The 24,536-nt window shown below is 37.6% G+C and overlaps 1 pseudogene; it reads right to left on the bottom strand.

Annotated features, from left to right (window-relative positions):
- Positions 1–621: 621 nt before the first annotated feature.
- The window catches only part of LOC128094742 (zinc finger protein 431-like), a 102,263-nt pseudogene continuing 78,348 nt past the window's right edge, over positions 622–24,536 (bottom strand).

Raw genomic sequence — 24,536 nt, 5'->3', positions numbered from 1 at the left:
GTCAAGTTATGGGAGAGTTATCTGTATTATTTGTTGTCCAGTCTCTGCATAATGCAAAATGCAGGGCTTGTCTCAAGTCCTTGCTTGAGTAGTCTGTGAGGCTGGATTATATTAGCTAGCCATCTCAAAATTGTCCTGAGGACATTGTAGTCCAAAGCTGATCTTTGCAAAGTGTTGAAAAGCTTTGTTGAATTATCATCATTCTGATGGAATTATCATTGTGGGGCCCCACCATCTTTCTGGAGACTTCAAAGTCACTGTTATGTGCTGTCATGATTTCCTGCAGATAGATAGTGATAGAGAATCAAACATGAAAACATGTACAAGCAGTTAGATGAAACCTTTTCTCTAGAATAAATTATTACTCTACATTATTATTAATATCATGACAAAAGTATAATATATATGTATTAATCTTATGAATTTTGATATAAAATTCATACTGTAAAGTTTTAGAGAATCTAAATAGAACCAAAGAATTATGAGATTCATGGCAATAGAATAGTCCATTAATTTTGTTTCCTTATTTCCTATATCAGATGCCCCTTCTGACATGATATAGAGATTTTGATTTTTTCTTTTAACAAGCATACTTGGATTTAAAGAAGGAGAGAGCCATGCTCCAACTTCAAAGCCAACTTTAATTTTCAATTGAACTGAGACTACATAAAAGCCATTTGTGTTAAGTGTCTGTAGAGAACAGCAGAAACAAACATTAGGAAGACATGAAATTTTATATGTGGTAGGTCAATAGGCCAATTTACTCTTTGTCTTGGGACATTTCTTCTGGGTGATTTGTCCTTTTTCTTCAGATGTCTCATTTGTCCACTTTCTTCAAATTCCTTATCTGAATGTTTCATGTTCCTGAAAGACAAAAACAAAAATCCTTCCTCAACTTTAACTTTGGGAGGATTGCTTTTGGCAAGTCATATCTAATTAAATGAAAAGAATTTGTTAGTTATATTAAGTTAATTTAAATTGAATGGTTAGGCTGGTTGATGGATTATAACCTCTACTAATTAAGAGGTCTCTCTTGTCCAAATCAAACCTTTATCAACTTTGATGGTATCCATACCTTTTATTTTCCTGTAGAAACAAAAACAAAACCTTGTCCCCAATGTAATACATATCCCAGTTTCCATTCTGAGGTCAGCATATCCTTAAAGTATATAGGCTGACTTAATTCTGTAGTTTTTTTCCATTATCCAATGTCTATCCACAGCTGTTGTTCCTTTCTTGTTAGCATTGTGAAAATTCAATTAATAAAGCACTATATAACCTATTTCTGGAGTTTTTTAGCATATCCTTTAGCATTCAATTTGATCTTTCTATGACTGCTTGGCCTTTAGGATTATGTGGTATAACTGTAACATGCTTTATATTGTACTAAGCAAAAAAATTGTTTCATTTTAACAGAGACTTACGCTGGAATATTGTTTTTGTTTTTGTTTTTTTTTGTTTTTCGAGACAGGGTTTCTCTGTGTAGTTTTGCGCCTTTCCTGGGACTCACTTGGTAGCCCAGGCTGGCCTCGAACTCACAGAGATCCGCCTGGCTCTGCCTCCCGAGTGCTGGGATTAAAGGCGTGCGCCACCACCGCCCGGCTTTTATGCTGGAATATTATCAGTATTAATTTATACAGGTATACCCATGATGACCATAATTTCTAGCAAATGCATAATTATAGAATCAGCCTTTTCAGAACTCAGAGCAGGTGCCCATTGAAATCCTGAATGGGTATCAATGGTGTGGTGTACACATTTCAATTTTACAAATTCTGCAAAATGAAACACATTCATCTACCAGATTTCATTCCTCTGACTACCCTTTGGTTTACATCTTGCTGGTAGTAGAGATTGTTTGTAAAAAGAACAAGTAGGACATTTCCTTGTAATTTCATTGGCTTGTTGCCAGGTTATGGAAAAATCCTTTTTTAAACCCTTAGAACTGACAGGATTTTTTTTATAAAATTCTGAGGCCTCCAGCACATTTCCTATTAATAATTTGTTGATCTCATCATTATCTTGTGCTAGAGGGCCTGGCAGACCTGTATGGGATTGGATGTGGGTTCTATATAAGATTCCTGTATCTTGTAATTGAATAAATAGTAAAGTTAATTCTGACTCATCAGGGAAAAATTCTGCTGTCTAAATATGTAAGAGCACACTTTCAGCATACTGAGAGTTAGTAACTATGTTGAGAGTTTCTGAAAAATCTATTAATACCAACAGAATAGCGTACAGTTTCAATTTTTGAACTGAATTATAAGGACTTTGAACCACTTTACTTAAATTTTCTGATGTGTAACCTGTTTTTTCTTGTTATTTTGCATCTGCATAAAATGTAAAACCTCCAGATATTGGTGTTTCCAATACAATGTGAGGCAGGATCCAGCTAGCTCTCTTTTTAAGCTTAATTCTATCTGTTTTAGGATATTTGTTGTTAATCTCTCCCAAAAAGTTACTGCACATTCTTTGCCAAGCTTCACTATCTGCTCATAATCTGTCAATTCCATTCTTAGTTAAAGGTACTACAATTTCTACTGGGTATATTCCTGCTAATTTACAAAGTCTCAATTCTCTGTTTAAAATCAACTCAGAGATCTTTTCCACATAAGTTTTTAATTTTTTACTCTGTTCATTTGGTAGAAATATCCATTTCAATATAATATCTTCCCTCTGCATTAAAATTCCTCTAGGAGAATGTTTAGAGAGTAAAATAGCCAAAATGCAATCAAGCTTTTGATCCACATATACATCTGGTATTTTCTTTTCCACCAAGGCCAATTCTCTCTCAGCTTCAGCTGATAATTCTCTTGGACTATTTAAGTCCTTGTCACCCTCTATGGTTTTGAACAAACTACTCAGCTCATCACTTTTTACTCCAACAACAGTCTGTAAATGGGAAATGTCTCTTTAGACCTATTTTATATCCTAAATAATTAATAGAATCTCCTCTTTGTATCTTTTTGGGAGAAATTTGTAATCCCCAACAAGGCAAATTTTCTTTACTTCTTCAAACATTAACTGCTTTTGTTCCAGCTCTTCTAAGGCCTGCAGTTACTCTGTTGTTAAAGGCCATTGCTGAGCACATACAGGCTTGTCTGATAAGCATTTTAAAGATATAGCTGTTGGTGTCTTTGAAAGATCAGCAGCTGTTGTGCACAATCTGAGTGTCTGGTGACTGTTCTTCATAAAATCTAATATTTTTCTCAGAAAACCATGTTAGTTTATGGTTTGTTTCTGAGGTTGGAGGAATGCTAATCTGGGTATTCCATTGTTGCAATAAATCATGGCTCCATAAATTCATAGCCATATTAGCCACATGTAGCTTTAATTTTTCTCTCTGTCCTTCCTTCTGTCCATATACATTCAATCCATCTTGTGCTCTGTTTTCCTTGAGATAATGTTCCAATCCCTAACAGTTGAATATTTACCTCCAGAAGAGGCCAATTTTGATAAGAAGATTCTGGTGCAATTATTGTTATATGTCTGCATCTTTGTCTACAAGAGCCTCGATGAAAATAGCACTCATTCATATTTTTAATTTTGGTCTTTATTCATTTATAGAAGTTTGCCAAAAAAATTTTCTTTATGGTTTCTCCTGAATTTCTTGTTTTCTCTGCTATAGCTGTTCTATTACCCAGAGCATTATCGTTTTTTTTTTCACAATAGGCATTTGGTTATTTAATTACTCTGGGAAAGGGTTTCTTCAATGATAACAGGGAAGGACTGATCTGAATTGGCCATGGAGGTCTGCAAGAGGCCACTCATGGAGTTTTCTGACAGCAAAGGCAAAGGATTATCTTTTCTATCCCTTTTTGATGTACATCCTTTAGTCCAATGTTTGCTTTTCCCACACCTTCTACATAATCCAGAAGGGAGTATTCAGTTGCCATTGTTCCTTGAAGAAACATTGTTTCTAGGAATGCCCTGTTTACAGTCCCTTTTTAGGTGACCTTGTTTGCTGCAATTGAAACATCTGACATCATTATTTTTTTCAGACCTCTGGAAATGACCTCTCTTATCCAAGTATCATCATTGCCATGAGATTCAATATTAATTATATCTCAGCAATTCCTCCAAGGGTGCTCATCTATCATTTAAAGGTCTAATTATTTTGCATGCTGCATTGGCATTTTCAAAAGCTAGAGATCCAATTATTATCTGTGTAGCTTCTGAATTTGGTATCATTCTTTATACTGCTGAAGACACCTTTGTAAGAAATCTGTGAAGGTTCCTTTTGTGCCCTGTATAACTTTTGTAAATGATTCAATTTTCCTACTTCAGTTCTGTCCCAAGCATTGAGGGCTGCCATTCAGCATAAAATTAGGGTGTAGTCATCATATAAAGATTATCTTCATATATCACCAAAATCGTCTTCTTCAAGAAGTTGATCTTGGGAAATTTCGATCTTTCCACCAGTTTCTCTATTGTAATTGTGACCCAGAGTCTAGAGCTGCTATACCCAAATATTTCCAGTCCTGAGGGATAACTGTATTACAAGTTGACCATGAGTTTACATCTGCTTTATAAATGGAGAATGCATATCATATGAGACTATTGCTTCTTTAAATCTCCTCAAATCTAACATTTCCACAGAAGTCATTAACTCATACACAGCTTTGAGTATTTGGCAGTTCTTGTAAGGTTACTGGATAGATTAAATATGGTTATTTGAAAACAGGTTGTTTCTCTGTAACCATATAATTCAATGCTGAAATAGGTTCATTTTAAATTCTTCTGAATTGGTATGAATGTATCTATGATTTCTTTTAACAAGTTTTTCTAAAACTTTTACCTTGGCATTCAAATTAACCAACCTTTTTAATGGTAAAATAAAAGTGATCAAACAAATAGCATTCATAATTGATGTTATGTAGATCGCATCAACATTAATTATCCTCTCATTTAATTTTTTCTATTTTCAGACTGTCTAATGTGTTATCAAACAGAGACCAAATTTCCTTCATTGTAAAAATGTTTCCCATTTTTTTGTGTGAAAAAAATTCCCTTTTAAGTAATTCCTCCCTTTAAGATATGTTAACTGACTCACCAAGTCTGCCGATGGTGTAGAATTGTAGAAATCTGAGGGAGTTTCAAGGCAGCTTACCTAGTGTGGTAGCAATTGCAGATGGAGATCCAGAGAGAACTCACAACCCACCACGAGAAGAAAAGTCAAAGAGACTCCAGCCTATGTGGTGTAGAGACTCTGGCAGAGTGCAGCTTAGGCCTGAGCTAGGGGCCTGTAAGTACACAAGTGGCTTTTTTTTTGGTCTGGCCATGTGCACCTTGGGCCTGAGCCCCAAGAAAGCAGCATTTTAGTGAATTTATGCCACAAACATTGGGCACCAGATGTAAGACAAATTACTAGTCAGTCTTATTAAAATAACACCAGGAGCCATATATTGAGTTTAAAACTGAGAGATCAGAGAATAGTACAAGTCACAGCCAACCTCACCTTACCAACCCTCAGCCTCCAGAAAGACCTACTTCCTGTATACCCACACCTGTATGCCTTTCTGTCCCCGACCTCTTACTTCCCCTCTCTGTCCAGCTACATTACTTCCTCTTTGTGCTCAGCTCTATCACTTCTTATCTGTCTGTATAGACCTCCAGTCCTCCGTGTTTAGTGCTGAGATTAAAGGCATGTGCCACCATGCCTGGCTCTGTTCCCAGTGTGGCCTTGAACTCACAGAGATCCGAATGGATCTCTGCCTCCCAAATGCTAGGATTAAAGTTATATGCTACCATTGTTTACTATACTATGTTTTCTATAGTGGCTGCCTTTTCCCTATGATACTTTATTGGGTTACACTGATAAAATATCACCAAAAAGCTCTGTGTTTTTAGTAACAAAGGCAATTTCTCTTTCAACTTTGCTTATGAAGGTAATAAGAAGAATGGGTCTTTCTTAGATCCAATGCACTATACTTACTAGTAACAGATATGAGTCATCTTTCATCTATGTATAGGAATGTGACTAGAACAGTAACTATGCTTCCAAGAAAACCTCTGTCTAAACAAAGAGGCAAAATGTCTTTCAACTGTGCTTATAAATGTGAATACTACAGTGAGTTGCCTTGCAGGAAGTATATGTTGAATGTGAGTTTTTGAAAACTAAATGTTGAATGTAAGTCGAAATGTTTAATGTAAGTTTGTAAAATGTAAATATGTATAGTGGTGGAAGTTTCTAAGAAGTGTAAATACATATAGTAAATAGATATGCTAGGTGTAAATACATGTAGTAATTAGTCATGCTAGTTGTAAATATGTATAGAAAGATTTATACTATAATTATGTTGATGTTAATGAATCCATTGGTAAAAGCTAATGGAATCTTTAAGTTTGATGTAATTTATCTGATGCAGTTTGCATCAAGAATTTATTGATTTCAAAAGGGCTTGGCACATCTAAGGCTGCTATAGACATCTTAAGTCCCATTCCAAAAAAGATATGACATCTCTATCATCCTCTACTCTTGTACTGGGAAGTGTGGCAGCTATGGAGATCACTGTGAAGATTGTAAGCTCAATAGAAGCCTGGGCCAGTGCTAAGTTAAGCTTAGTACCCCCTCCTACCAGAGGTTGAAAGTCATGGATGAGCAACTTTCTCTTGCCAGCTTCCCAACATAAGAGAGGACATTTGATAGAAACTGTTCCTCCAACGTGGGTAAGGGTTTTCTAGCTGAAGGAGATGACCTGAAAAAGACCCAATGTATCTGAGGGGCCTGAGGGGCTCTTTGAAAATTAAGAAGAGGGACATATGTAGGCTTACAAAAGCTTCCTACTGAGATCAGAGCTTGCTTTGCACAGCAAGCCTGCATTAGGTGATGACTTGGCCATTTGTATGGACACCAGGTGTCTGGGATGGTCTGCACTTGGATGTGCTGGGGGAATGTATGTTGCTCCACACCTTGGCATTCTTTAAAAGCCCTTTAGAAGAAACAGAAGAGGCTGGTGGGTTTTGATCCAGGCCCTCATGAATTATCCTGTGTTTCTGTCTCTCTCTCTTCTATACTTCTATCTATATACTTTTCACTTCTCCCTCTTCAAGAGTACCCTGGGGGAAAAAGATGGAACATGTCTCCCCTCATGAACACACTTAAAAGAAATGTTTCTTCTTTGCTTTGAACAAAAGTTCTTTTCCTGGAAGTAAAGTCACTGTTCTAGTCACATTCATATACACAGTTAAAAGACAACCTGCCTTCATTACTAGCAAGTATAGTACATTAGATCTAAGAAAAACCACTGTTCTTATTATGTTTGTAAGTAAAGTTGAAAGAGAAATTGAATCTGTTAGTAGAAAATACAGAGCTTTTCTCTTGAGCAAACTATCTGTTCTAGTCACATTGGTAAATGCAGTTCAAAGAGTATATGTTGAATGTGAGTTTTTGAAAACTAAATGTTGAATGTAAGTCGAATACTCAAATTCATATGGAAAAACAAAAAACCCAGGATAGCCAAAGGAATCCTGTACAATAACACAACTTCTGGAGGCATCACGATCCCTGACTTCAAGCTCTACTATAGAGCTACAGTAATAAAAACAGCTTGGTACTGGCATAGAAACCGACATGTGGACCAATGGAATCGAATTGAAGACCCTGACATTAATCCGCACACCTATGAACATATAATTTTTGACAAAGAAGCCAAAAGTGCACAATGGAAAAAAGAAAGCATCTTCAACAAATGGTGCTGGCAAAACTGGATATCAACATGTAGAAGGCTGCAAATAGATCCATATCTATCACCGTGCACAAAACTTAAGTCCAAGTGGATCAAGGACCTCAACATAAATCCAGCTACTCTGAACCTGCTAGAAGAGAAAGTAGGAAGTAGTCTTGAACGCATTGGCATTGGAGACTACTTCCTAAATAGAACACCAGTAGCACAGACTCTGAGAGAAACAATCAATCAATGGGACCTTTTGAAACTGAGAAGCTTTTGTAGAGCAAAGGATACGGTCAACAAGGCAAAGCGACAGCCTACAGAATGGGAAAAGATCTTCACCAACCCCACATCTGACAGAGGACTGATATCCAGAATATATAAGGAACTCAAGAAATTAGACATCAAAATGCCCAACAGTCCAATTAAGAAATGGGCTATAGAACTAAACAGAGAATTCTCAACAGAGGAAACTCAAATGGCCGAAAGACATTTAAGGAATTGCTCATCATCCCTAATCAGCAGGGAAATGCAAATCAAAACAACTCTGAGATACCACCTTACACCTGTCAGAATGGCTAAGATCAAAAACACTGAAGACACCTTATGCTGGAGAGGATGTGGAGCTAGGGGAACTCTCCTCCACTGCTGGTGGGAATGCAAGCTTGTACAACCACTTTGGAAATCAATATGGCGCTTTCTTAGAAAATTGGGAATCAATCTCCCCCAAGATCCAGCTATACCACTCTTGGGCATATACCCAAGAAATGCTCAACCACACCATAAGAGCACTTGTTCAGCTATGTTCATATCAGCATTGTTTGTAATAGCCAGAACATGGAAACAACCCAGATGCCCTTCAACTGAAGAATGGATAAACAAAATGTGGTACATATACACAATGGAATACTACTCAGCAGAAAAAAACAATGGCATCATGAGGTTTGCAGACAAATGGATGGATCTAGAAAAAATCATCCTGAGTGAGGTAACCCAGACTCAGAAAGACAAACATGGTATGTACTCACTCATAGCAGGATACTAGACATGAAACAAGGATGAATTGTCTGCTACTCACATCACCAGGGAGGCTACCCGGAAAACAGGACCCCAAGAAAGACACAGGGATCGCCCAATGACAGAGAAATGGAATGAGATCTACATGAACAGCCTGGACATGAGTGGGGGTAATGAAAGGCGAGGGTCGAGGGAAAGAGAGCTTGGGGGAGCGGGAGATCCCAGCTGGATCAACAACAGAGAGGGAGAACAAGGAATAGGAGACCATGGTAAATGAAGACCACATGAGAACAGGAAGAAGCAAAGTGCTAGAGAGGCCCACAGAAATCCACAAAGATACCCACACAACAGACTGCCGGCAATGGTCGAGAGACAGCCCGAACTGACCTACTCTGGTGATGGGATGGCCAAACACCCTAATTGTTGTGCTAGAAACCTCATCCAACTACTGAGGGATCTGGATGCAGAGATCCATGACTAGGCCCTGGGTGGATCTCTGGGAGTCCAATCAACGAGAATGAGGAGGGTTTATATGAGCGAGAATTGTTGAGACCAAGGTTGGATAAAGCACAGGGACAAATAGCCAAATGAATGGAAACACATGAACTATGAACCAATGGCTGAGGGGTCCACACTGGATCAGGCCCTCCGAATGGGTGAGACAGTTGATTGGCTTGATCTGTTTGGGAGGCATCCAGGCAGTGGGACCAGATCTTGTGCTCATTGCATGAGTTGGCTGTTTGAAACCTGGGGCCTATGCAGGATTGTTTGGCTTGGCCTGGGAGGAGGGTACTAGACCTACCTGGACTGAGTCTACCAGGTTGACCTCAGTCTGTGGGGAAGGCTTTGCCCTGGAGGAGATGGGAATGGGGGGGGGGGGTTGGGGGGAAGGTGAGGGGCACGGGAGGGGGGAGAACAAGGGAATCCGTGACTGATATGTAGAACTGAATTGTATTGCAAAATAAATTAAAATAAATTTAAAAAAAATCCATAAAAAAAAAATATATACTTATTTATACTTCCTACAAGCTTATATTCAAAAACAAAATATATATAACTATTTTATAAACTTATATTCATAACAAAACTGTATTTTACAAACTTTAGCACATATCTAGAAGATATTTCTTTGAAGAACTATTTACCAAGCTTATGTTTAAGAGGAAATTATAGAACAATTAGAAAGACTTTCTTAACAGAACTAACTTATCAAACATCTAATAGAATTTTACATTATCCTCCAGCAAGACAGAGAGTAATATTCTTTAGACTTCATTTAGAAAGTAGAAATAGTACTGCTGCTAAACAGTACTTTATGCGATCCAGATTTTTTTATAAATACTCTATTAAGAGCTATCTCAGTTTACACCAAGCCCAAAAAGGTAAGAAAACAGATGAGGAGAAAAACCTCCTAAAGATCATTCTGTTTCTGCATTGCTCAGCTGGCAAATCCACAAGAGTCAATTTCCCATCAGGAGAAGATAATTGTCTATGTTGGAGTGGGATTCCAGACCTGAAACTTTCAGCAAGTTCCCTTGTGTACCAAAAACATTGCTGAAGCTTCAACCTAAATTCCTCATCAGTCTAGAGGCCTCCTTATCCTACTACTATTTCCAGACTGCAAGATGGAACCTCAATATTAGGAACATTGGTTCCACTGCTCTTTTACTCCAGTTCTTCTAGAAGAGTGTCATCAGAACTGACATTTCTCTGCTCGATACTCCTCACCAAACTGTCAGACAATTTCCCCTTCTCTTAATTTTTTTAAAGCTGTATTTTTCATGAGTACTTTTAATAATTGTGATGTTTCTGATAGATTTTAATTAGCTCAATATTTCTGACAAAGTTATTTGTTCACCAAAACTGCTACTGTTCAAAGTTGTCAAGAATGAAGATGTTAAGCCAGGTGGTGGTGGCGCACGCCTTTAATCCCAGCACTTGGGAGGCAGAGCCAGGCGGATCTCTGTGAGTTCGAGGCCAGCCTGGGCTACCAAGTGAGTTCCAGGAAAAGGTGCAAAGCTACACAGAGAAACCCTGTCTCGAAAAACCAAAAAAAAAAAAAAGTTATAAAAAAAAAGAATGGAGATGTTGTTTCATGAAACACATCCTTCATTAGCTTACTTTGAGGAAGAACATTTTCATGATTTAGTATTTTCATGTCATTTATTAGTTTCTCAGCCCCTGATGTTATTTTTATTAGTGGCTTGCTACACTCTGATGATGAGTTATTTAACTGAGACTCTAGTTGTAGCTTTTCAACCTTTAGTAAGACAGCTAGACTATCTGAAATTTTGTACCCATCTATAAAGCAGTCTTTTCTTTTTGAATGCCAGTTTCCTTGTCTCCCTATTAGATTTGCAAAGGAATCATTTTTTGCAGGTTTTCGGTTCAAGAGGCAAAGAACTTTTTTATTTGCTCATATGTTTTTTCATATCTAAAGCAATATTCAGTATGCAGACTGCTTTCCCTTGCTTTCTTAAGGATTTTAAAGTGATTTGTTGATAACTGGTATTAGCATGTTAATTATCTCCTGAGAGACAAGCTGTTCATCTTACCTTAGTTCTCAAGAGGTAAGGCTAAACTTTCTAACATTGCTTGGAACAGAAACTTCATTTTGAGCTGAAGAAACAGAGTTTCTGGGCAGTGCCACCACTTTATTCTGATTAAACTACATTTCCCATGGTGTAATTCTCTATATTGGCCTGCTGTTACAAATGACCTTATGGACTATGTTTCCCACAATGCCTTTCGAGTATGTCACATCTGTTTCCCTTTACATGGCTAAAGTCAAGATTCTGCTTTTAGCACATGATGTTTGAGTCAAGCTTTTTGCTTTTCAAAAATGCAAATGTCTGTTATCCCTGTGCTGGTCTGGCTATATGTTTTTCTTGGTTGATACAGGCTCTGGAACTGAATTATACCCATGTACTTGCATATATTTGAGCAGGTCCTTTAGTGCCTGAAGCAAAATTACCTCAGGGCTTGTTCTTCTGAGTTACTGGTTCAGCAAAAGAAAACAAAAGCACTTGAAACAAAGCTTTTTCAGAAAGGTATTTTCCCTGTTAGAAAAGAGAGCTCTTCTCCGGGACAGTTCTTGGTAGGTTTATCTCCTACCAAGCTGCAAATCCCCCTGAAGCTGTAAACACAGCAGGCACAGCTCAACTTTAGTGCTTTCTCTGCATCAGCAGCTTCTCCCATCATGAAGGAATCTACCTAGCTCAGCTCTCTTCAGCTCACTGCCTGCACTTTTCCAAGCATCTATGGCTAGTTTCTAGATGCAGGGGGATTTTGGGCTGCTGTTTTTCTAATATTAGCTTGAAAGAGACAATGCTACCAGAGAGAATTTGTCTAGTTCCAAGAGGTCTTTTTGTTTTTTCTTAGAGCAAACCACAGGTGATTTCCCATACTGACATTGTTTTCATGTGTGTTAAATTCTTGACCTTACATAAAGAAAATCTGAGAAAGTTCTGAAAAGCTTTTAGTTTTTTTAGAGAGAGATTAATTTTTCCCAAGAAAGTTTTCAGTTTTTGAGAAAGACCATCATTTTTCCAAGACTTCTATTCTCTAAACTTTGGCCTCATGGTCAAGAAGAAACTAATTCTCTGAGTATGGTGTTTCCATACAGTGGCAGCATCAGCAGAGTGAAAACTTTTATTTCAGCCACATCTGCCTCAAGGAAAATTCTTTCACCTGCTGATTGAGACCTAACGCTTACCACAGGAAACTTTTTCTCTACATTTTTCCTCTTTGATAGATTTTTCCCACCCAGTTTGTGTTCATGGCACCATAGTTAGAAAATGAAAGACATAGTTCCTCTGTTTTGCTACTTATCTTATTCTAAGTTTAAATTTATGCTACATTCCTACATTCTACTTTTCTAAGTTTTTTCTACAACATATTACTACACTCTATCTTCCTTATTTTTCATAGATATAATTTTAAGAGAGAGAAAAAATGAAAGAAACCTTGTTAGAGAGAAATCTATGCTGCTGTCTCACTAGGGCAACTTCTAGGCAATTTCAATCCTAAAACTAGATTACCCCCACCTATTTTTCCATAACTGGACATTTCCTAACTTCCCACGGGGTCTTCAAATCCTCCTTTTGCCAAGTCCCTGATCCCTGTTTCTGATGGCATTTGAGGGAAACCTTCTCCACCTTTTCCCCAGGGTACTCGAGGAAACAGAAGTGAGAAGTATGTAGATAGAAGTATAGAGGAGAGAGACAATTAGAAACACAGGATAGCTCAGAGGGCCTGGGTCAAAAACCATCAGCACTTTGTGCCAGTTTCTAAGAACTTTAAAAGTAATTCCAAGAGGTGGAGCAAAGACCCCACCCCAGCACAGTCAAGTGCAGATCATTCTAGACACCTGGTAATCATGTTTGTGGTCAAGCCATCCTTTAATTCAAACCTGCTGTGTAAAGCACACTAGAAAGTTTTGTGAGCTAATATATGTTTATGAATGTGAATAAATCAGTGAATTACCTTAATAGAAACACACTGCATTTTTAATAATTGGCAATTTCTCCTTGAAATGCATTTGCCGATGTGACTAGAACAGGAAGTTTGCTCAGAAGAAAAGCACTGTGTTTATGAGTAAGAGAGGTGATTTCTCTTTCAACTTTACTTAAGAATGTGATAAGAATGGTGGGTTTTATAAAATACAATACACTGTCCTTGCTAGTAACAGAGGTGGGTTGTCTTTCAACTATGTATATAACTGTGATTAGAATAGTGTGATTGATGTTGATTCCAAGTAAAGCTCTCTTCTTTCTAATCAAAGAGGCAACATGTCTTTCAACTGTGTTCATGAATGTGAATACTACAGTGAGTTCCCTTACAAGAAACACAATGTTTTCAATAAAGAGGTAATATCTTTTTGTACTGCATTTAACAATATGACAAGAAAAGGGAATTTTCTCAGGACAAAAACACTGTTTCATACTAACAGAGGTGATTTCTTTTTCAATTTTACTTAGGAATATGATAAGTAAAACAGTGGGTTTTCTTAGATCCAATGCACTATACTTGCTAACAACAGGGGTGGGTTGTCTTTTAACTGTGTATATGAATGTGACCAGAACAGTTACTTTGCTTCCAAGAAAAGCAATGTTGTTTTATGGAAAGAGTCAGCATGACCCTCAATTGCATTTATGAAGTGAATGTAACAGTGAGTTCCCTTTCTAGAAACATAACAGTGTTTTCAATAAGAGGCAACTTGTCTTTGAACTGTGTTTACCAATGTGACTAGAACAGGGAGTCTGCACCAAAGGAAATCATTGTGTTTTCTAGTAGCAGAGGTGATTTCTCTTTCAAATTTGCTTAGGACCATGAAAAGAAAAATATATTTTTTTAATGCCGAATGCTGTTTATTGAAGGAGGAAAGAGGTCTTAAATACAGGCTTACAGCACAATGGGAGAACCCCGGAGGGCAGAAGTTCGCTACTGATGTTTTACAATCTTGCATCTAAGCTGTTAACGCCCATTATGCATGATACACAGACAAGGAACTTCCCTTAAACATTCAGGAGGGTGGAACCTGGCAGGGAATTAGCATAGGGAGGACATCAAGCTCAAGGTCAGCAAGCAAGGCAATAGTTACCCAAAACGGGGGCCAGAGCCCTACAAGTCCCCCTTTTACTAATAAATGAGCTTCTGACTTAGGTTGTGTGGGAAGTCAGCAGGTCACCTTACCCATCATGGAGATGCCAGCCCAGGAAACACAGGTGCTGTGTCTAAGGTTGGTAAGCACCCCCCAGGCATTACCCATCTCTGAATACTCATTATCATTCAGGCTCAATCGTGTGTGAGTTGCAGAGTTAACTGCTGCCAAAGATCTCAAAGTGGCACTGGGCTTGCAATCTGTGTGTCCAACACAGAAAAGACCAACAGAGGTCCTATTTCACCCATAGCCAGTAGGCTAAAGGCAACTGAGCCATTCCCTTCCTTAACCAGCCTTACTGCAAATTGGAGTCCTTGTAAGATGGTATCCCAGAAGTAAATGGAACTTGAGTTTATAAGTTTATATTTTTCAAAGCCAATTGAAATGTATATAACTATTGAATTAAATTTATCATGCCAATAGAATGAAAGATTAATTAACTGTTGTAGCTACTTTTGCCACCAGGGTCTCCACTGTGCTAGCTGTAGTAAGAAATTATGAAGTGGTAATCCCAGAAATAGTAGCAGCAGTGGCCACCACTGCTATAACAGCAACAACAGCAGTAGCAATGTCAAATTCTCTTCTGGAGCATGTGGACATCCACTAGCATGGATAAAACTCCAGGAACATGAACAGCCAAGGCCCATTTTTCTTGATCCCAGCACGACTTAGGCTGGCAGCTCTTCTGGAGAAACCAAAAGCATGGCTACAGTTCCTAGGCTTATGTTAATGCTTGCCAAAGCTGGCCATATTGGGCTCTCAATCCCCATTGGCGTCGGAAGTGGAGAGTTTTTCACTAAGGCCCAATAGGTCTCTGTCATGTTGGGTTTCAGCAGCAGTCATAGGACGAACACAGCACTCAGGAATCCAAAGAGGAACCTCATTGTCCTGAGGAAAGACATAAACAGAATCCCGGGCCTACACCAACACCAGATCCGTTCTCCTTCAAGTGCTAGTAGAAAGATTCTTCCATCGTTCCAGAGGGTGATTTGCAACAGGAGACCTCCAGTGCTTATCTGCAGTGGATACTCCAGCAGAAATCACCGATAAAAAAATTTAAAATATATAAAACAAGGGAAAGACTAGAATGTGGAGAGGAATGAAGAGTCCTCAGTTCCCCCTCTTTTTTTTTACTCCAGAAAAATATGTTAGTTTGGCTCTTTTTAAACAGTTCAAATTTTTCTTTTTTTTTGTTTTTTTGTTTTTTTCATTTTTCACTTTTTCAAATTGATCAATTTATCCACCTTTCTATTATCAGCTTGATACAGTATGTATTCCCATCTTAATTGTGAAATATTTCATTGAGTCTTGCTCAGTAATTGAGTAAAACCAAAACTTATTATAAGCCACAGTCATCTTAGGGTCCCCCATGCTATATACATATAATCTCCATGGTTGTGTGAGTTGTAGTCTGATTGTTCTTTAGAAAAATAGATTCTCTTAAATAAAATACACTGTACTTGCTAGTAACAGAGGCAAGTTATCTTTCAACTGTGTACGTGATTGTGACTAGAAGAGTGACTTTGCTTCCAAGAAAAGTACTCTTGTTTCTAAGCAAAGAGGCAACATGGCTTTCAACTGTGTTTATGAATGTGAATATAACACTAAGTTTCCTTACAAGAAACATACTATGTTTTCAAAAAAGAGGCAATTTCTCTTTGAACTGCATTTACCAATGTGACTAGAAGAGGGAATTTGATGAGGTAAAAATCACTGTGTTTTATAGTAAGAGAAGCTATTTCTCTTTCAATTCTTCTTGGCAATGTGATAAGAGCAGTGGAATTTCTAAGATCCAATGCACTATACTTGCTAGTAACATAGGCGGGTTGTCTTTAAACTGTGATTATGATTGTAAATAGAACAATGCCTTTATTTCCAAGCAAAGTATTGTTCTTTCTAAGCAAAGAGGCAGCATGACTACCACCTGGATTTATGAATGTGAAAACAAGAATGAGTTTACTTACAATGAGTTTTCAATAAACAGGTGATTTCTCTATGAATTGCATTTACCAATGTGACTAAAACTGGTAGTTTTCTCAGGAAAAAATACTATGTTTTCTACTAACAGAGGCAATTTCTCTTTCTACTTTGTTTAGGAATTTAAGAACAATGGGGTTTTCTTAGATCAAATGCACAGTACTTGCTAGTAACAGAGAGGAGTTATCTTTCATCTGTATACCTGAATGAATGTGACAAGAATACTAACTTTACCTCCATGAAAAGCATTGTTGTTTCTAAGAAAATAGGCATCATGTCTTTCAATTGTGTTTATGAATGTGAATACCACAGTGAGTTCCCTTATAATAAATATTCCATGTTTTCAATAAAGAGGAGACTTCTATTTGAACTGCCTCTACCAACGTGGCTAGAACAGGGAGTCTGTTCCAAAGGAAAGAACTGTGTTTTTCAGTAACAGAGGTGCTGTCTCTTTCAACTTTGCTTAGAAATAAGATGAGAACAATGACTTTTCTTAGATCAAATGCATTGTACTTGCTAGTAACAGAGGCAAGTTTGGTTTTGTCTCTGTAAATCAATGTGACTAAAACAGTAAATTTGCTTCCAAGAAAAACTCTGTTGCTTCTTTTTTGTGTTGTCTTTTTTCTATATATTTTTCATTTTTTATTAAGAAATTTTTTATTCATTTACATATTAACCACAGATCCCCTCTCCTCCCTCCTTCTGCCCCCTAGCCTTCTACCACAACCAACTCTCCATTCTCACCACCTGCATGGGAAGGTCTCCCATGGGAAGTCAGCACAGCCAGGTATATTCATTTGAGGAAGGTCCAAGCACCTCCTCCCTGCACCAAGGTTGCTCAAGGTGTCCCACCATAGGCACTGGGCTCCAAAATGCCTGCTCATGCACTAGGGACAGGCCCCAACCCCACTGCATGGGAGCCCCCTAAACAATTCAAGCTAAACAACTGTCTCACCTAAACAGAGAACCTAGTCCAGTACCATGGGTGCTCCACAGCTATTGGTCCACAGTTCATGCACTTCCACTAGTTTGGCTGACTGTCTCTGTACATTTTCCCATCATGATCTTGATATCCCTTGCTCAAAGAATCCTTCCTCTCTCTCATGGACTGGACTCCTGGATCTAGGCCTGGTATCTGGGCATGGATCTCTGCATCTGCTTCTATCAGTCACTGGATGAAAACTCTATGATGACAGTTAGGGTAGTCACACATCTGATTAATGGAGTAGGCCAGTTAAAGCACCCTCTTAACTATTGCTAATAGTCTAAGTTGGGGTCATCCTCATGGATTCCTGGGAACTTCCCTAGCACTCTGTTTCTCCCTATTCCCATGATGTTTTCATTTATCATGGTATCTCTTTCCTTGCTCTCCCAGTCTGTACCTGTTCCAACTTGAACCTCCCATTCCCCTATGTTCTCATACCCCATCCCTTGCCCTCTATTACCCCTCACCCCCAATTTGCTCATTACATCTCATCTATTTATCCTTTGCTGGGTGATCCATGCATTCCTCCTAGGGTCCTTTATTATGTTTATGTATGTTCCTTGTATTCTTGATCTCTCCAGGACCTTTATCATGAAGGGGTTTTGGAATTTTCAAAGGTTTTTCAGCATCTAATGAGATGATCATGTGAGTTTTTCTTTCAGTTTGTTTATGTGATGTATTACATTGATAGATTTTCATATGTTGAGCCACACTTGCATCCCTGGGATGAACCCTACTTGGTCATGGTAGATAATTTTTGATGTGTTCTTAGATTCAGTTTGCCAATATTTTATTGAGTATTTTTGCATCAATTTTCATGAGGGAAAATTGTAACCTCATTGTTGCATCTTTGTGTGCTTTGTGTATCAGAGTAACTGCAGACTCACCAAAAGCTTTTGGGAATGTCCTTTGTGTTTTTTTACTGTGTGGAAGAATTTGACAAGTATTGGAATTAAATCTTTGAAAATCTGGTCGAATTCTGTGCTGAAACCATCTTGTCCTGGGCTTTTATTAGTTGGGAGACTTTTAATGACTTTATTGGTCTATTTAAATAGTTTGTCTGGTCTTGATTTAACTTTAGTATGTGGTACCTGTCTAGAAAATCATCCATTTCTTTCAGACTTTCCAGTTTTGTTGAGTATAGGTTTTTGAAGCATGACCTGATGAGTCTCTGGAATTACTCATTGTTATTATATCTCCTTTTTCATTTCTAATTTTGTTAATTTGGATGCTCTTTCTCTGTCTTTTGATTAATTTGGAAAAGGGCTTGTCTATCTAGTTGACTTTCTCAAAGGACTAACTCTTTGGTTAATTGATTCTTTGTATGGTTCTCGTTGTTTCTATTTAATGAATTTCAGCCCTCAATTTTATTATTTCCTGGCATCTATTCTCCTGAGTGAGTTTGCTTCTTTTTTTTCTAGAACTTTCAGATGTACTGTTAATTCACTATTGTCAGATATCTCCATCTTCTGTATGTGGCCATTTAGTGCTATGAATTTTTCTCTTAGCACTGTTTTCATAGTGTCCCATAAGTTTGAGTATGTTCTACTTTCATTTTCATAAAATTATAGGAAATCTTAATTTCTTTCTTTATGTCTTCCTTGACCCATTAGTGATTCAATTGGGCATTATTCAGTTTCCCTGTGATTGTAGGATTTCTGTAATTTTTGTTGCTGTTGCCATCTAACTTTAAGCCATGGTGGTCTCATAAAAATACAGGAGTTTATTTTAATTTTTCTTGTGTCTGTTGGGATTTGCTTTTTGACCCAGCATGTGGTCAATTTTAGAGAAAATTCCATGGAATGCTGAGAAAAGTGTTTACTCTTTTGTGTTAGTTTGGAATGTTCTGTAGCTATCTATTAAGTCCATTTGAGTCATATTATCTATTAATTCCCTTATTTCTCTGTTAAGTTTCTGTCTAGAAGACCTGTATGTTGGTGAGAGCAGGGTGTTGAAATACCCCATTACTAGTGTGTGGTGTTTAATGTGTGATTGAAGCTTCAGTATTGTTTCTTTTACAAATGTGGGTGTCCTTGTATTTGGGGCATAAATATTCAGAATTGAGACTTCATTTTGGTGGATTTTCCCTGTGATGAATATATAATTTTCCCATCTCTTTTGGTTGACTTTAGTTTGAATCTATTTTATTAAAGTCTAAAGTCCATTTGATTGGAAAGTCTTTCACTAGCCTTTTACTCTGAGGTCGTATCTGTCTTTGAAGTTGAGGAGTGTTTCTTGTATGCAGCAAAAGGATGGATTATGTTTTCATATCCATTCTATTAGCCTGTGTCTTTTTATAGGTGAATTGAGACCATTGATATTAATGGATATTAATGACCAGTGATTGTTAATCTTATTAATTTTGGGTGGTAGTGTTGTGTCTTTCTCTTCTTTGGTATTTGTTGGTGTGGGATTATGTATTGCCTGTGTTTTCATGGGTGTGTCTAATTTCCTTAGATTGGATTTTTTTTTTCTTTTTTTTTTTGGTTTTTCGAGACAGGGTTTCTCTGTGTAGCTTTGCGCCTTTTCCTGGAACTCACTCGGTAGCCCAGGCTGGCCTCGAACTCACAGAGATCCGCCTGGCTCTGCCTCCCAAGTGCTGGGATTAAAGGCGTGCGCCACCACCGCCCGGCGGATTTTTTTTTCTTCTAGTGCTTTCTACAGGGCTGGATTTGTGGATATGTATTGTTTAAATCTGGTTTTCTCATGGAATGTTTTGTTTACTTCATCTATGGAGATTGAGAGTTTTGCTGGGTATAATACTCTGGATTGGCATCCATGTCTCTTTCTGTCTGCACAACATCTGTCCAAGACCTTTTTGCTTTCAGAATCTCCAGTGAGAAATCAGATGTTATTCTGATGGGTCTGCCTTTATGTGTTCCTTGGTCTTTGTTCTTTGCTGCTCTTAATATTTTTTTTATTCTTTAAATTAGTGGTTTAATTATTATATGGTGAGGCGACTTTTTTTTGATCCAGTCTATTTGGTGTTCTGTAGGTTTCTTGTATCTTCACAGGCATTTCCTTCTTTAAGTTGGGAGAGTTTTCTTCTATGGTGTTGTTGAATATATTTTTTGTGCCTTTGATTTGGTATTCTCCTTCTTCTATCTCTATTATTCTTAGCTTTCCTGGACTTTGTTAGATTCAGTGCTTTCTTTGACTGACTAATGTATTTCCTCTATCATATCTTCAATGCCAGAGATTCTCTTTTCCATCTCTTGCATTCTGTTGGTTATGCTTGCATCTGTAGTTCCTTTGTTTACTCAGATTTTCCATTTCCAGCACTCCCTCAATTTGTGTCTTTTTTATTGCCTCTATTTCATTTTTCAATTCTTGAACTGTTTCCTTCACCTCTTAATTGTTATTTCTTGGCTTTCTTTAAGGTATTTATTGATTGCTTCCAATGTTTGGTTTGTCTTTTCCTCGATTTCTTTAAGAGAATTTTTCATCTCCTCTTTAAAGACCTCTATCGTCTTCTTAAAATCATTTTACAGTCAATTTCTTCTGCTTCTTCTGTGTTGGGATGTTCAGGTCTTGCTGATGTAGAACCACTAGATTTTGATGGTGCCATGTTGATATTTATGTTGTTGAGTATATTTTTGCACTGACATCTTCTCACCTCTTCCTTCACTCAGTGCAAGTTGTGTCTGTGTCTGAGGGAGCTACTCTTGGTCCAATTGACACTGTTGGCCCAATTAGAGCTCTTGGTCTAATCAGAGGCTCTTGGTCCAATCAGTACTGATAGACTCTGTGCCTCGGGGAGCAGCTCTTAGTCTAACTGGTGCTAGTAGGCTCTGTCTCAGGGAGCAGCTATTCTAAATCAGTGCAGGGTGGGCTAATGGCTCTGGTGGTCACTGGTGCTGCAGGGAAAAGGCAGCTTCCTGATCCCTAGGGCTCCAAGGGATGTGGGGAAGGGCAAAAAATGTGTCCCTGGGACCTAGGGCTAGAGACCTTGTCTGTCCAATGCTGACATAGGGCCTTACCTGTTTCCATTCACTGCAGGGTGGAGCTATGGCTCTTATGGTCACTGGTGATGCAAGGGATGATTGCTTTGATTAGTAGGGTGGGGAATTAATCTGCTGCCCAGTCTCTAGGGCTGCATTGGCTGGGGGTGGGGGTATGGGCACAGAATGTGCCCGTCAGGCCTAGGAATTAGAGAACTGCTCTGCCCAGTCTGGAGGTGGGGCCTTACCTGGTCCCAATTGGTGCAGGGTGGACTTATGCCTCCAGTGGTCACTGGTACCACCAGGGATGATTGGTTTGATGAGTGGGGTAGGGAAAGAATATGCTGCCTAGTCTTTGGGCCTGCACTCAGCTCTGTTGTTTCTAAACAAAGAAGGAAAACATCTTTCAACATCATTTATGAATCTGAATACTACAGTGAGTTCCCTTACAAGAAAACACCGTGTTCTCAATAAAGAGGTCACTTCTCTTTCAACTGTATTTCCTAATATGACTAGAACAGAGAGTTTACTCAGGAGAAATGAGCTGTGTTTTTTACTAACAGAGGTGATTTTTCTTCCAACTTTGCTTAGGAACATGATAAGAACAGCAGGTTTTCTTACGTACAATGCATTGTACTTGCTAGTGACAGAGGCAAGTTGTCTTTCAACAGGCTATTTGAATATGACTAGGACAGTGACTTTGCTTTTAAGAAAATTACTGTGTTTCTAAACAAAGAGGCAACATGTCTTTCAAATGCACTTATGATTGTAAATACAACAGTGAGTTCCTTTATAGGAAACACTGTGTTTTCAATAAATAGGTGATTCGCCTTGAACTGCATTTACCAATATGTCTAGAACTTAGCATTTACTCAAGAGGAAAGCACTGAAATCATGGTTAAGTCTTAGTAGAACTAGCTACAACATTTGTAGTTAGCCTCTGAGTAATGGATAAAGCTTATCTGAAGTTCTGGCTGGAGTGGTGCAGGATAGTGGACCATCTCAGTTAGCCACCTTAGAATTGTATTGAGCAGTTTGTAGTCCAAAACCAATCTTTGGATGGTGTTTATTGGCTTAAAGGCATTATAGTGATTCAGGTAGTATCATTGTTGTGGGGTCCCATTATCCTTTTGTAGACTTCAAAGATCACTGTTAGGAAAATTTATTGTTCACTGTGGAAAACTTAAACTTCACTAATATCAGAGTGGAAAGTTTAATTTTTAAGATAGTAATATACCTAAATAAAAACTTTAAAGAGTCAAATTAAATTTGCAAGAAAAGAGATTTGTGACAACAATAATTCCTAGATTTTGGTTTTCATTTGTCCCATACCAAGCAAATCCTCTAATGTGAGACAGAGACTCTGAATTTTCTTTTAACAACATGCTTGGGTTTAGAGGAGAGAGCTACACTCTAACTCCAAAGCCACCTTTAGTTTTAAAATTGAGTTGGGACAATAAATATTTCAAAAGTTAAAGAGATTTTAACCTGTAGAAGTAGTTATACCATCATGCCAGATTGTTTCTTCTCTTGGTAAAGTTTTCAGACAGTTCTCCCTCCTTCTTTAGATATCTATCTGTCCAAAGGTACTTAACATCCTTAAGATGTAATTTCTATTCGCCCATAAAGACAAAAACAAAACCCTGTCCTGACCCTAATTTGGTGAGTTTTTCCTTTCAACATGAATCACCATATTGGTTGATGAACAATCACTTCTCCTAATCAAGAGATCTGTCCTGTTCAAATCAAATCTTCATTAATTTTGATGGTATCCATAACTCTTCTTTGGAAACAAAAGCAAAACCCCTACCTCAATGTAGCACATATCCTGGTTTCCATTCTGAGGTTAACACATCTTTAAAGAACACAAGCTGATTTAATTCAGTTGTTTTTTTCTATTGCTCAATGTCTCTCCACAGCTCTTGTTATTTTCTCAGTAGAATTTAGAAAATTTAGAGTTAATCAGGAATTATGTGATCTGTCTCTGTGAGGTTTTATTACTCCTTTCTGCTTATTTAGCATTTCTTTTAAAGTTCAATTTGATCTTTATACAATTGCTTTTCCTGTTGGATTGTGTGGTAAAACTGTAATATGCTTTATGTTATAATATGCAAAAAATATTTAATTTTATTAGAGACATATGATAAGGCATTGTCAGTCTTAATTTGTACAGATATTCCCATGATGGCCATGACTTCTAATATATGTGTAATTACAGAACCTGCCTTTTCAGAATTCAAAGCATTTGTCCATTGAAATTCTGAGTATACATCTATGGTATGGTGTACATATCTTACTTTTCCAAACTATGCAAAATAAAACACACCCATTTGCCAAATCTCATTTTTGAGTACGCTTAGGGTTGCTCTCTGCAGATAATTGAGTTTGATTATACAAGGAACAAGTAGGGCTATTTTTCACAATTTCCTTAGCATATTGCCAAGTGATGGAATAATCCCTTTTCAAACCGTTACTATTGACATGGTGTATCTCATGAAATTTTGAGGCTTCCAGCACATTTCTCACTAATAGCTGATAGAGTTCATCATTACCTTGTGCTAGAGGGCCCAGCAGGAACATATGGGATCTGATATATATATATATATATATATATATATATATATATATATATATATATATTTCCTGTAATTATATAAATAGTGAAGTTAATTCTGATTCATCAAGAATAAGTTCAGTGGTTTTCAATGTGTAAAATATCTCTGTCTGCATATAGGGAGTCAGCAAGTATATTAAGAGGTTCTGTAAGGTAGATGAATACCATAAGAATAGCATATAATTCTGACTTTTGGGCAGAATCCTAAGGGCCTTGAGCCACTTTACTTAAATTTCCTGATTTTTATCGTGCCTTTCCTGACTTACTTATATCAATATAGAATGTAGGGGCTCCAGCTATTAGTGTTCCCCATATAAGGTGAGAAAAGACCCAACTGTTTGCTTTTATGAGTTGAAGTCTCTTGCATTTGGGATATCTGTTATTAATCTCTCTCAAAAAATTGCTGAAAGCTCTTTGCCAATGTTCGTTTTCTGCCCATAAAGAAGAAATTTCAGCATTAGTAAAAGGTATTACAATTTCTTCTATGTTCATTTCTGTGAGTTTATACAGTCTTAATTTTCCTTTTAGAACCAACTCAGAAATCCTTTCCATGTGTCTTTGATTTTTTACCCTGTTTGTTCAGTAGAAATATCCATTCTAAGATAATATCTTGCCTCTACATTAAAATCCCTGTAGTGGCATGCATAGACGTTAATATATCCAGAATACA

The sequence above is a fragment of the Peromyscus californicus genome, unplaced genomic scaffold (genome assembly GCF_007827085.1).
Source record: "Peromyscus californicus insignis strain IS unplaced genomic scaffold, ASM782708v3 Scaffold_4__1_contigs__length_199733344, whole genome shotgun sequence".
Classification (NCBI taxonomy): Eukaryota; Metazoa; Chordata; class Mammalia; order Rodentia; family Cricetidae; genus Peromyscus; species Peromyscus californicus.
The sequence above is the reverse complement of the archived record's forward strand: the minus strand, read 5'-3'. Positions and strand labels throughout refer to the sequence as shown.